This window comes from Nannospalax galili, unplaced genomic scaffold (assembly GCF_000622305.1).
Source record: "Nannospalax galili isolate Female #2095 unplaced genomic scaffold, S.galili_v1.0 scaffold291, whole genome shotgun sequence".
Lineage (NCBI taxonomy): Eukaryota > Metazoa > Chordata > Mammalia > Rodentia > Spalacidae > Nannospalax > Nannospalax galili.
The window spans coordinates 4,464,737-4,479,979 of record NW_008330588.1 but is presented as its reverse complement, the minus strand read 5'-3'; the positions used below and the strand labels follow the sequence as shown (position 1 = coordinate 4,479,979).

General features: G+C 42.1%; 1 pseudogene; it reads right to left on the bottom strand.

Moving 5' to 3' along the window:
• Positions 1–14,733: 14,733 nt before the first annotated feature.
• LOC103748068 lies at positions 14,734–15,039 on the bottom strand (annotated as a pseudogene).
• Between the last annotated feature and the right edge of the window lie 204 nt (positions 15,040–15,243).

Here is a 15,243-nt window from a genome sequence, read left to right as displayed (position 1 = left end):
TTGTACAATATAGGCCCACGTGCCCATGGGTGGCACCACCCACAGTGGATTGGGCCCTCCCACATCCCTCAATAATCAAGAAGACGCCCCACAGACATGGCCGCAGACCAGTCCAATGGAGGCAATTCCCCAACTGAGGCTCCCTCTACCCCAACTGTCAAGTTGCCAACTAAAGCTCTCCAGCACATGGATAGAGACAGCAGGATCGCTGGCTTTCTGGCTGCCAGCCTAGCTGAAAAATAGGTTCAGTGAGAGGCTCTGAAGTAGTGCGGGAAGACACCCAATGTCTTCCTCTGGCTTTCACGCACTCATGTGAGTACACACTTTCATATACATATGTACGCACATGCATACAGCAGACAGAGAGAGAGAGAGAGAGAGAGAGAGAGAGAGAGAGAGAGCTCTACCATTTTTCCAGCTGAGTAATCTTGGAAATGTCCCTTCATGGTCTGGAACAAAGCCGAGATCCTCCTCCTCCATAAGACAAGACTTCTTGCATCCAGGGACCAGCAGGCCGGCAAGCACAGCATTTGTGTGCACGCAGGAGGCAGTCGCATCGACTCATTTCTTGGCTTCCTTGGTTCACTTCGGTGTTGTCGTTTCTTTTGTTCATTATGCAAAATTTTCCTAGAAAACAAGAAAAGCATGTTAACCTCTGGATATAAAATTCGGCTTCCCTCCATCGTCAGAATATGACACATCTCAGGCGGCTTAAAAGAACTCAGAACTGGGCTGGAGAGATGGCTCAGCGGTTAAGAGCACTGACTGCTCTTACAGAGGACCCGGTTTCGATTCCCAGCACCCACATGGCGGCTATGAACCGTCCTTAACTCCAGTTCCAGGGGAATCCGAAGCCCTCTTCTGACCTCCGGAGCATTGCACAACATGGGTGTGCCCACATACTTGCAGGCAATACACTCATATACATAAAATAAAAATAATAAATAAAATATTTTTTTTTAAAAAAAAGAACTCAGAACTGTGTCAAACTAAATGCATATGATTTTAATGGCACTTGATCAGGGCAACCTCTGGTGAGAGAGGCAGGAAAAAGACATCGGAAACTCTGAAAAATGACTTGGGAAAATATATTCTCAAGCTTCATCATCTCCATAACTTTGCCTGCAGATAGCAGGGGATTTTGCCAAAACTCTGCAGTAAAAAGTTGATTAGCTAGACGGAGAAATGTAGGATAGCTTTTCCTGGGGAAACATGAATAAATGTCCATTCACTAGTTGTTATTTACTGATAACAAAACAGAAAAAATTCCATCCAAGTGTAGTTTGGTGAACCAGTGAATTTACATGGCCAACTTACAGCAGCCTGGGTGACAGAAGCCAGCAGCACAGTGGAAAAGCCCACCACAGCAAGGGCGATTGCTCACAAAAGCTGCATCCCCCGAGGTCCCTGCATAACTCACAGTCAGCTCCACCGGACATCTCATTTCCCAGCAATTGTTTACTGTTTTATAACCTTGGGAATGGGCCTTATGAATCCCGTTTCCTAAGTCTTGTAAGTTTCATTGGCTTCCCGAGTACATGAGCCTCCCTCCTCTGTACAGGAGGGCATGCTTCAATCCACAGGGGGAAACTGTGGCAATTGTTTAATCTTAGAGTAGTTGGGGCAGTAAAAATGCAGACTGTGGACAGTTGCCTGCATGCAATCTGAAGCAAGGAGACTAAGTCATCCAGTCTATGCCACTGGAGTGAATTCCTGATGGTTCGACTCGTAAAGAAAGAACAAGTTATTGCAAAGTGACTGGAGTGTGACAGAGATGAAAGAGAAAGACCTCCTTTTCCATTTCTAACACAACCCACACAATATCTTGTTTTTCCAAAAGCAAGGAGACTCCGAAGCTCTCCTGCTGAGATGTCACAGAATGCTTGGCAAACTAGGAAAAGTCTCTCCAGAGTCACTGGCAGCTGCAGCCGGCATTCAGAAAGACTAGGGAAGAATGGATGGTCCTGGGCCCAGTGTTGCACAGAACAGAATTGTTCCCATACAGCGCCTGCAGAGCAAGGAGCTAAGTGTTCGCAGAGTTGCCATTAAGAACTAGCTCTTACTGCGATCATGCAGAACACAAGCTCCTAGCTGTCTCATCTCCTCCTCCCTGTCATCCTGTAAGTGTAACACTGTTCTTATCCCCATGTTAGAGATTCAGAAATAAGTCCAAGATTATAGAGTTTGTAAAATAGAGCCTCCAATTCAAACCCAGATTGATTTACTTCAAAGCTATAATTTTATCTCTGTACTTTATATATGAAATTTACATATCAAGAGGTGATTTAAATAAATATCCCAATTAAAACATACATCCCCAGGGAGACTTGAATAGGACCCAGAATATCATGGGCTCTAGGAAAAGAAAAGGAGAACATTATGGAATGTAAAAGGGAATAAAGAGGATGCATACAAGGTCAGGGAAAATTTAATTTCTTTGTCATACTTTATAAGCGGTTTCTTGATTCTTTTACGGGAGGTAATAGAGCCCCATTATATTATTTATGGTCATATTTACATCTCTCTATGCTAAGGTAACTATATATTTAATATAAATTCAACCCATCTCAATAAACCCTTTTATGATGTTACCTTAAAGTCATAAGCTAAAGAATTACAGGTATAATGAATTATAAAGCCTTTCAAAGTTCTCCTCTATAATTACAAGAACCCGTTGCCATAGCTCAAAAAATAAAACAGAGTCTGAAGGACTCATTAAACATACAATGTAATGTCAAACCTTCTACTCCCTGGAACAAATAGCAACAAAAGGCTTGAAAAGCAAGTCGAGCTTTGGAGCCAAGGTTGATTTCCACATGAGAAGAAACACATGAGCAAAACCTCTAACTCATGTTAGTGCATTCTGGCCAAACAGTGGAGTGTTTATCTTTCATACACACTTTAGAGATCTGGAGAGATAGTCAGGGACTCCTGACAAGATGCTGGAGCCATCATAAACTGGTAGGAATACTACATGGGGACCACGACAACCATCTCAAGACTCGGTAGCAAGCAGCTTGAGAGAGAGGAAGTCTGAGGAGCAGCCATCCAGGCACACACACAGTCATGGGGTTTATCTCCTGTTCTACCAGGTTACCACGATGGAAGCTGAGGAAGATCTTCACCTGCCCCAGAACTTACTCCACATTTCTATAATTACAAGTGAATTAGAAGAACCTAGTTTTTCCCAAGCACACAATTAATAAAGCAAGCTTTGGTCATATACAAAAAATAAATACCATGATGGCACTTTTGTGACCTCTTTAAAGAATTTCTGTAGCTTCCCCAAAGGACCTAATTCACAGTCTGAGAGGGGAGGGGAACACAATCTGTGACAGTTGTGTCAAGCTGTCATTGAATTACAGTAGAGGATTCATTCAGCCTTCGGTCTTCTAGGAAAGGAAGCAGGGAGGAGTCTGGTTCCTGGTTCCCTGAAAAGGCTGAACGTTAGCAGTTAAGGCCTCAGAAAAAAAGACCTGCTACCATCCCCTCAGGCATCATTATGCTGATTAATCCCAGCAGCTGGATCCTAACAGCTGGAAAACATTCCTTCCTCCTATGAACTGGCCCAGCACTTAATGTCTATACCAGTTGTGTAATATTTAACATACTGTATTGGATTGGCGGTGATATTTTAAGTGCATTCTTCTTGTTTTCCTTCCACAATTCTAGAGGCTAGGGAGATGGATCACTGGGTAAAGTACTTGTTGCACAGGCAGAGTACCTCGGTTTAGATGCCCATACCCCATGTAAAAAGCATGTGTCTGTAATTCTAGCATCAGGTGGAGGGGGGTAGAGAGGTGGATCCTCAGAACCAGTCTAGCCAATCAGTGAGCCTCAAGTTCAATGAAAGAACCTGTCTGTCCTAGTTTGTTCTTGATTGCTGTGACAAAACACTCTGACCACTACCAACTTGGGGAGGAAAGGGTTTATTTATCTTACATCACCCTGGTCATAGTTCATCAGGGAGCCCAAGGTAAAAACCCAGGGCAGGAACCTGGAGGCAGGAGCTGGAGCACAGGCCATGGAGGAACTCTGCTTACTGGCTTGCTCTCCTGGCCCCTGCTCAGCCTGCTTTCTTATGCAACACAGGCCCACCTGCCCAGGGATGGCACAACCCACAGTGGGCTGGGCCCTCCCACATCACTCAACAATCAAGAAGATGCCCCACAGACATGGCCACAGGCCAGTCCAATGGAGGCAATTCCCCAATTGAGGATCCCTCAACCCAGGTGTGTCAAGTTGACACTAAAGCCATCCAGCACACTGTCTTAAAAAGCAAGGTGTTGCTGGATATGTTAAAGCTGTAATGAAATGCTTCTTCTAATGATATAGTTATTAAAAATTTTTTAAAAAGCAAGGTGGAAAGTGATAGAGGAAGCCACTTGACCTTGACCTCTGACCTCCAAATGGATACACTGTCTACTTGCACATACAAAACATGTATATCATACACATACCCCATACCCAAAAATAGATATATAAGGTTTGATAGGTGGTCAGTGGATAAGAGCTTAAAGACTAGAGTTAGGATCCCCAGAGCCCACATAAAGTTGGGCAAACATGGTAGCTGCTCGTAATTCCAGTATTTGGGAGGCAGAGACAACGTATCACTAGGACAAGTTGGCTGGCCAGACTAGCTAGAACTGGCCAACTCTTAAGTTCAACAAGAAACCCTGCCTCAATAAATAAAGTAGAATGTGATTAAAGAGACATCAACTTCAGACCACAAGTACACAAGTGCACACTCCCTACATGCACACACACACGTAAACCCCCCTCACCACATACATATGCATGCATACCACACATACATATATGCAAAAATAAAAATAACTAATTAATAAAAAATTACTGTAAGCTGTTGGAGGACCAGATGTACGTGTCATCTTCAGAAGCACCCAGTCGTGAGCAGAGTGTCCAGGAAATGCTCCACCAACATTGGCTAAGTGATTGTCCACTGATGAAAGCTGTCAGCTTCTCAAGGATGAGGTTGGTCTAGAGTTGGGAATCTGGAGCTATCATCATGATCTGTGATGAAGAGGGGAGGCTCAAGCAGAAGTAAAGGGAGTGTGCTTGCTAAGAGAGCATCTAGTCCTCTATTTGACAGACACCATTGGATCTGTGCAGTGCTCAGGAGGAATTCCTGTTGGGAAGGATGCAGCTGGCATAAGCAGGGCAGAACAATCTCATGTTCTGGTGAGCTCCATCTTTTGTTCATCATGACAACATCATCATAGAGCACCAGCTATTTGTATATGTGTTTATTTGCCTCAACTGTGAACATGCCGATAGGAGTAAGTTCATTCTGGGCCTATTTCTCTTGAATATATATATATATAACAGAAACACAGCATGGTGTCAGCATGGTGTCAGGGCAGAGGTACTGGGCATAAGACTGTCAGAAAGCCTGGGCTTCATGAGGTACTAGAGAGAGAGAGAGAGAGAGAGAGAGAGAGAGAGAGAGAGAGAGAGAGAGACTGTCCTAGTTCATTTCTATTGCTGCGGTAAAATATCCTGACATAAAGCAACTTTGGGGAAGGACAGGTTTCTTTGGCTCCATTGGTTACACTCCATCATGGAGGGAAAGTCACAGCAGGACTTAAGGCCTCATATCCACAGTCTAATAGAGAGAGAATAAACATGAATCTTTGCGTGCTATTCTGCAAAGCATTACCACTGACCAAGAACTCACTGCACAGTCAAAGAAATACAGTAGGAACCATAGAGCAGGCCACTTTCTTATGCAATTCAGGCCCACCTGCCTAGAAAATCACGCCACCCTTAATGGGCTGAGCCTTGCTACATCAATTAACAATCAAGATAGTCCCCCACAAACATGCTCACAGGCCAATCTGATCTAGGCAATTTTCTCTTCCAGGATAATTCTACGTTGTCAAGTTTGACAGTTAAAGCTAACCAGGACAATTACAATAACAATTTAGACATGTCATATTTAAAATTACTAATTTTCATTTACATGTTGTCCCATTTTATTTCAAAAAATACAGAGCCCTGTCTCCTATCTGTGAGAAGCCACGTCTTTAGTAACCATTCTAAAAGTTCTAGGTATTTAGCAAGGATGCAGGTGACACCACCCAACCAGGAAAACACTTTTATTTCCAACCTTTGTATCCATAGTTTACCTGACAAATTCTCTTTGCTTTTGACCCTGATTGCTGATTCATCCAGCACCTAACCTCTGGCTATTCTTGCCACCCAAAAGCCTCTGATGAGACATGTTTAGGAACATTCTGGTTCTTTAACTCATCAACTGGTTTTCGGTTGTACTATTCATGTACACGAACTTGTGCCCAGCCCAAAAGCTCTGTTCTTTCCACATAGTACGGCCTGATAGAATAAGGATCTCGTTCTTCCCAAACATTGAACATCCTAGCAACATGGAGATGAACACTCTTTGCCATCAAATAATGCAGTTGAAGTTGCCCAACTGAAGTCTGCAAAGCTGGAAAGATGCTATGCTTGCATTATCCAGTCTGGTAATTATGGGCCATATGTGGCCACTGAAGCCTGAAAGGACAGGTTCAATTGATGAAGTTTTCGTTTCATCAAAGTCTAATTTAAATTTAGGTTTCCCTGTGTGCGATGGCATCTGTAGATGGCAGTGCAAAGGACAGACACACAAGACACAATTTCAAAAAGACAGCATGGCAGAGGCTACGTCCTAACCTGAACAGACAGTGCATGAGCACAGGGTAAGGAGAAACTAACTTGCTTCTGGAGGTTTGGAAAATTCAGCATGTCATTGAAATGGCAATTTAGAGAATGAATAAGATTTCACCAAACAGAGAAAGCATTATGATAACTGCTCTACAAGAAAGATAAGTTACTAAAACCTAAGGGGTTCTGGAACACAGATGAGAGAAGTTAGAAAGACTGGTCTGAGCCAATGATGACCAGAGACATGCTTATAAATAGGGTTGACACAAACCATGTGTGACTCCTTCAGTTTCAGTCAAATTAAAATACTCGTCAGCTATACCAGCTGCATTGCAGAAATTTAATAGCCACATGTGACAAAGGGCTACTGTACTGGGTAGCGCAAAAACATTTCTATCAACTGAGAAATTTTAGCAGACTGTCCTGCTATAGAGTTTTATTGTTTGTTTAGGTCAGTTTTGTTTTATCAGTAAATTCACAGCTTCATATATTCCCGCATGTACATATTATACATATATTCCCGCATGTACATATTATACATATATTCCCGCATGTACATATTATACATATATTCCCGCATGTACATATTATACATATATTCCCGCATGTACATATTATACATATATTCCTGCATGTACATATTATACATATATTCCAGCATGTAAATATTATACGTATGCTGTATATTCTGGTCCCTCTTGCCTCTACACTCTCCTACTTCTCTCCTTCCTCTACCAGCGTCACCACTCTCCCTATGAATCTCTTTCCCCTATTTACTAGTTTGGGGTTTGTTATGTGTCGGGCCGTCTGTGTGATCCTGAGTTCACAAACTGGATCACAGAACTGGATGCTGTGCTTCCTAGTCTCCCAGAATCTGTTGGTTGCCAATAGATCATGTGGTGAGTCCCTTAACTGACTGTTAGAAGAGCCCCCACTTCTGTGGACCCGGTGCCAGTATCCACAGCTGCTATGAGTTTGTGATGGCCATGACCACATCCTGCATAGAGGATGGTATTCCACAGTCCTGTCCCCATCCTGCAGTTCTCACGTTCTTTCTAATGCCTCTTCTTCAGTGTTCTCTGAGCCTTAAGTGGGCGGTCCCAATGTCTTGTCTAGAGCTGAGCTCTGAAAAGCCTCCACTGGGTAGAGTGGGAAGATAAGGAGGTACAAAGCATAGACGTTGTCACTAGGCCAGTGAGGATTTGATGGAGGAGAATGGGTCCAAAGGTCACCTGATCTTTCTAAGTCTTTCCTTTCTAGCCAATATCATTGGAACTGGAGACCAACACTACATCTTGAGGAAACTAGTGTTGATTCTATCCATTTGAACAGAAAATCCTAATCAAGCAAAGAGACACACAGGGAAAAGAATGAAAGACCATGAAAAGGAACTATAATAAAGAAACGAATGTGCCCACTATTTAACCCAAAGTTTGGAAAACACAAGAACTAGACATGAAGCTTCAGGAGGTGGAAAGGAATCCTTTCAAATGTATTCTTTGAACTTGAAAAGGCTTCCCACTGACCCCAGCTTTCTGTGGGACTTGTATGCAGGCCAGAAATCTACGAAAAGCTTGTTCTCCTACTAAGCAGACCCTCATTCCTGAGTAGGGCTATTGTTCTTAAACTCTCTTTTTTTTCTCTCTCAGAAAAGGTAAGCCCAACAAGCAGAACCTCACATACTCACAATCCCCTTTCCTTCCTCGTCAAAATTTAAAAAAAAAAAAAAAAAAAAAAAAAACACCTTCTTTCCTCTACTGCCTGATCATAACCCTTAGCAGCAGTCCTCAAGGACTCCAAGCTTTCTTGGAGTATCCATGAGGTCAGGCTTATTTCCATAGGATTGTTAAAGTGTTATTTACCCTTTACCTGAATGCTGATACTATGTAGAGCTATTTTCCTGACATTACATGATCTACGATGTAGGCCTTCTCTGATGCCTAATGGAATTCGTGTTTCTGTTCTTGGTTGCTTCGGAGTATTTTATGGTCGTGGGTTGCATTAGTTGGGGTCTCTAGCGGAACAGAACCGATAGAATAAATATATGTTAAGAGAGGGTTTATTACATCTGCTTACACTATACAGTCAGAGTAGCCTAACAAGGACTCACCTCACGAAGAGGCCAAGAACTCTGTAGTTAGTTGTTCGGTCAGTCCATCATGAGGCTAGATGCCTCAGCAGTCCCAGTCTGGCCCCGAAGGCCTAGAGGATTCCGGGACAGCCACTGGTCTTCAGTCTGTATCGAAAGCCTGAAGAGGTTGGTTCTAATAACAGAATCTGCAGGGCCTCAGTTCGTGGTGGAAGTTGGTTCTAATGTCAGGGAATGAATGCACAGCAGCTGGGTAGGCCGTGAAGGCGAAGCAAGCAGAAAGCCAAGTTTTCCTTCTTTGTCCCTTTATCTGGGCCACTACCAAAAGGTGCTGCCTACATTTAGGGTGGGTCTTCCCACATAAATTACGGCAATCAAGACAGTCCCTCACAGACATGCCTACAGGCCAATTCAATGTTGACTTTCCCCACTGACACTCTCTTTCCAGGTGATTCTAGGTTGTAACAAGCTGGCAAAGCTAACCATGGCACTAAAATAAAATACATTTTAAATATGATCTGCTGGTATGTTAGGATAGAGCATTGGCTTGAAGGGGGATCAGAGACACTTTTCAATCCAGAGTTGCACTGTCTTCTTCTAATAGTACATACAGATAAAGGTGACATTAGACTCATGAGATTAAAAAACAACTCTGAAGAAGACAAGCTAAACTGTACATGGGAAACTTAAATGTAGGTTTACAGATGATGATTTACTAATTGTGTCTTGTGCAATGTAAAATTATTGATGATATCTTCATGTCAGTGCAGCTGGGGTTTCATTCAGAGACTCAGTGATGAAGCAGAGAAGAGAGGTAATTCCAGAGACTTTCCAGATGGCACTGGCTAGATGAAAATCTGCCTACAGGACCCTGCCACTTCCGCAAAGTTGATTGATCTGCAAACATGGAAACTCAGCTAGCCTTTCCTCAGCAGACACACACTGTTGCTTACAACTGAGTCCTTAGATACAGCTCAACTTGCTGCTTTGCTTGAATCTGTCAGACAATCAGCACCAAGTGATGATCAAAGGAGGTGTTTTATATAAATGCTTGGCAGCAAACCTAAGTAGCACTGAACTAATCAAAGTGTTGAATAACTTTTAAACATCTCGTGTTTTATCCTAGACCAAGTATGTTGGCATTCACACTGATGGTTAAGACTGCTGCTTACACAGCAGGAATCAAGGGAGTGACACTAACCTCTGCTGGTGGTTCCATTCAATACCACATGCTTGGTGAGATGAAAGATGCCCATTTTATCCTGAGAAGGTTACATTTGTGTGTTTGGCAGACATTTTCTTGAAAATAAACAAAGAGAGTCTCTTACTTAGAGAGAAATGGCCACCAGTATTCTTCATAAATACCTTTTCTTATGGAATTACTGATTAATAAGTGTGATTTTTTTAATGAAACCAGTCATCAAGTCAAAGGTATTCATGACTCAGTAAACTAATGTAGCCTAAACATCAATGCAGAAAAATTATGAAATCTTTAGACTTCAATTTCATGAAGTACAAAAGTTCACTGATGTGGTTCCACATTCCTTACTGCCTCAACCCTTAAGAGCTGTACTAATGAGCTTTGACAAAGTATCAAAGGGCAGCTACCATCATTTGAAAATTCTTCCTCTCCAACCACATATCTATGTGACGCTTTTATCAAATACCCTTCAGCCAAAACATTATATTATGAGAGCAGATAAGATAAAGCCACTGGCTTCTGCCACACATGAAAGAAATTTGCAAAAAATGAGAAATTGTCACTCTTCTTATTAAATACTATATTTTGGAAAATTCAATCCTTTTTATTAAAATATGTTCTCTAATGGTCTAGAAGTAAACTGTAGTGACAGAATCCTTGTCTAGAATTTGTACAACTGTGAGTTCAATCCCAACACTGTACACACAAAAAAGCAATGTACAATGTGTTTTATATTGTGGCTATTAAATGAAATAAAACTTTCTGTCTTTTAATTTTTGCCTTAGTAAGTATCAATAAATGTAACCCACATAAACAGTCACTTATCATCCCTCAACAGTTTTTATGAAGTAGAAGAACCCTGAGACCAACACTTTTGAGAACCTCCACTTGATAGTGGACCTATCAAGTGTCTCTTTTAAGATTTTATCTTATTTTTATTCGTGCACATGCGCGCGCGTGTGTGTGTGTGCGTGTGTGTGTGTGTGTGTTGTGTGTATGTGTGTGCACATGCACATGTGCGCAGGTACCCTTGGAAACCAGAAGAAGATGTTACATCTCCTGGAGCTAGAGTTACAGGCAGTTGTGAGCTGCTCGACAAGGGTGTTGAGAATTCAACTCTGGTCCTTTGCAGCAGCAGCAAGTACCTTAACTGCTGAGCATCTCCCCAGCTCCATGAGTCACATGTGTCTCTTAAATGAACTATACCCTAGTTCCAATGGAAAGAGAAAGAAGAAAAGAAACAATCATTGCCTTTTGACATTCTGCCCAGATTCTCAAAGAAGCACCCTCCATCAGCCATCCTGGCTTCATTATCCCGTCCCCTCTCTCCACAGACATAAATGTACATCTCTGAAGCTGTGATTGTGACCAAAAGAACAGAGAAATGGGTGCAAGTATCCATTATCACCTCTGTCCCAAGCATGGAGTTATTGTTCCTCCCAACATGTTTGCTTCTATAAGCAAAATGACTGCTTTCTGTATGACTGCTCTGACTGTAGGGAGGCTGTGTGATTTATGGAAAGATGAGAAAGTTCCGATCCTGGCCCTATCCTTCATTCTGGGTAACTATGGAGGATCCAGTCAGCTCCATAGCCTATAGAGAATTCAAAGATCAATTGGCCCACTTGTTGGTTGCTGAATTTTTACAAAGCATGTGTAATACTCAGCACCCAGGAGACACTCAGCCAATTTTAGTTCCTGTCCCTCCTTCTCCCACTAGTGTTGGTTTTGAATCTCACTCCTGTTTCCTCTAGGGCTAAAGAAGTGACAGCCCCTGGAGAAAGGTGATTATGTGGTCTATGGGAAGTCCCCCAGCTTTCCCATCTAGAAGGGAAATGAATCATTTTTTCTTTAAGATTTCCTCTTATTGTATTTACATTCTTTGTGAGTATATGTGCACATGTGTGCAGGTGCCCATGGAAATCAGAAGGCATAGAATCCCTTTGATCTGGAGTTACAGGCTGTTGTGAGCCACCCAACATAGGTGCTGGGATTTGAACTCTAATCCACATGATTGAAAAAGTGCTTTTAACCACTGACTATCCCCAAGATGATGAATCTTGCTGCTGTCCCTTCCACATCTGCAGCATCTAGATAAGAAAGGCTGGGACAAGATAAGTTCTTTCCCCATGCTGTGTGTCCAACAACCTCCAAGAAACACTGCTATTGTGGAAGAAAAAGATCTTGAATGTGATGGTCCAGGAGATCATCACCCTGAGCTTTTGCATCATGGGAAAAGTCTCTCTTTCTCTCTCTCCCTCTCTCTCTCTCTCTCTCCCTCTCTCTCTCCCTCTCTCTCTCTCTCTCTTTCATCCTGATAAAGTATTGTTATTACAAGACCACATCAGCCTAAGACTTAGCATTAGCTGTTGAGCAGAAAGAGACGTTTTTGAAGCAGACATATAGTGACACTGGCAAACAGCCAATTCATTACTAAAAGATACATGGGACATAAGGGGATCTTGTACTAATAGCTGTCTTTGTCTCTACAAGGTATGTGAGTGTCCAGCACCTCGGTAGGGACATGACCCCATTTACTGGACAGCATGGAACTAATTGGAACTAGAGTTGTGCTGAAGACAAGATTTCAAAGCCAAGCTATCCTGTAGCAATAAGTGGTTTTCCAAGGAGTCTGCTCCAAAGGCCTGTGTTTACAGTTCCCTCTCCAAGAGCCCCTCAGGGAAAGAGGCCATGTCTTGTGTGGCATTTTCCAACCAAAGAAAACAGCCCCTTCCTAGTACGGTCATCGTGACCCTGCACTTCTCCCTCGCCCCTTGAGAAGACCTCAGCTGGGATTGTCCTCAAAGTCTGACAAAGATCATTTATGCTTTATTGCCTCATTGATAAATTTGATGCTTGGAGAAAACAAGTGAAATTTGAGATACTTCATACGTGTGGAGCAAAGAGGAATTGAATTAGCAAGTGGCTGCTTCTTAAGCAATGGGATTCTTTCCTGGAAAACTTCCTCCTCCCATCCACTTTTCTGACTCTCTAAATGAGTTTTCCAAAGAGTTTGCCTTCCCTGCCTTTAACACAGTTGAACTGCCCTTCAAGATATTCCTAATGAGCCAGGCATGGTGGCACATGCCTTTAATCCCAGCAGAGGCCAGCCTGGTTTACATAGGGCATTCCACACCAGCTGGGTCTATAGGAAGACCCTATCTAAAAAAGACTGTATATGTATGTATATGAAATGGCTATTAGGAATACGTATATATATTGTTAAATTTTTAATCAAACATAAATGTTCAGCACATTTGAAAGCCATACCTTGTTAAAAGGAAAACACATGTGTGTCATTTTCTACCCCATCATGCTGTAAGGCTTATTAGGACACAGCAAATATCCTAACAAACAGGACCAGTAACTAATACTTTTCTCATCTCATTCCCTTGACCAAAAAAAGTCCTAATTTTGCCAGGGAATAGAAAGTTACATCCAAGGTAAGGTCAACCTAAGCTTTATAACAGGGGTTCACCACAGGCACAAGGAACACAAGGGCTCTCATTTGGGCCTCTAGCACCAAGATATAACAGAGTAGTCAGATACCACATGGCTCCAATCTGGTGCCATCCCTCACTCAAGTCTGGGAGGATAAAGGACAAACAAGGAACTGAGAGCTCTCTGGAATGTGTGATTGTGGTGGAGGAAAAGAACAAAGGTCACTTTCACTGCACAAGCTATACATAAAGTTTGGTGAGGTTCTAGAATGAGCACATGGTCTTTTCTAGAAGAAAAATGCGAAAATAAGAATAGTGTGTGTACATAGTGAGACCATAGGTTCAATCCCTAGTACCAAATCATCATCATCATCATCATCATCATCATCATCATCATAGTTTCAGGTGAAATAAGCCACTCAGAAGAACAGATGTTACATGCTCTGTCTTTGTGATGGTTTGAACGAAAATGTCCCCCATAGGCTCCAAGTATTTGGACATTTTGTCCCCACATGTTGGCCCTGTTTTGGGAGGTCTTAGAAGGTATGGCTATCCTGGAGGAAACATGTCACTGGGGGTGGGCTTAGAGAGCTCTTAAGCCTTGTGGGATATCCAGTCTCTCCTGCTTCCTGTGCCTGCGTGATGATGTGAGAGCTTAGCTTCTGCTGCTCCTGCTCCAGCCACCTCCAGCCACCATGCCTCCTTGCCATGACGGACTGTAATCCCCCTGGAACCGTAAGCTCAAATAAACTCTTCCTTCTATAAATTTTTTTGGTCAGTGTTTCTATCACAGCAACAGAAAAGTGACTAACACAGTCTTATATGTAAAATCTAGATTTAAATTTAGACACATACACATATATATGCATATGCGCATGTCTCTGGTGTGCACATAAGTCATGAAATTGGAAAGAGGAGGAGGAAAGCTAAAGGAAAGGGGGAAGAGAGAAATGGAATACATGTGACATGAAAGCAAGAGGGGATGAGAAAAGGAACCAGTCAGAGGGTACAGGAAGCACAGGCAGTGGGGGAGACGGATAAGTTAGGACAAAATATAATGACATATATATATATATATGTATACACCAAAATTAAACCCATTACTTTATATGCTAATTTTAATTAATAAAAAAGGAAAATATGTTTATACACACACACACACACATACACACACACACACCCCTATAATTTTTTTGTGTGCAATGATTTTTATTTGTCAATAAATCAGCATTTCCAAGCTAGTCTTCTTTCTAAACCGTACCTTATCTTATCAAAAAGCAAAGGCCAACTAGTCCTTAGACTCTGACCCATCTCCATCTTGACTAAACTGGAAATAAGGAAATTTGAGATTCATACGTCTCCTTGTCAGACCTCACATGATGCCAATCATGAACATAACTCTTCTTGGTAAGATATTTCAAACATCTTTTGGAGAATTGTTTCTCAGAAACAGCTGTGATTTTATTATTCAAGTGTTCAGTGTGAATAACATTCCCAACATTTCCAATGTTCCCATCAGCTTCAACCTCCCGCAGAAACTGATCAAAATTCCCAGAATCAAAACTTCCATCTTGCACTGGATGAGTAAGGTCTGGACCTCCATGTTGACCACTTAGGCTCCTTGTCATCCTGTGGCACCATCTTGACTGCCAGTCAGCCATGGGAGGAACATCTACACTTCTTATCAAAAGAAAAATAGGGAGGACAAAATAGAAAGAAGTGAAGATTCATGACTTATAGATGGGATGGGAATGGAGGGGGATTGGACAATGGGATCTCATTAAGCATGTTTTTTCATATAGCTTTGATTTTTAAATGTTTATATATTCAAA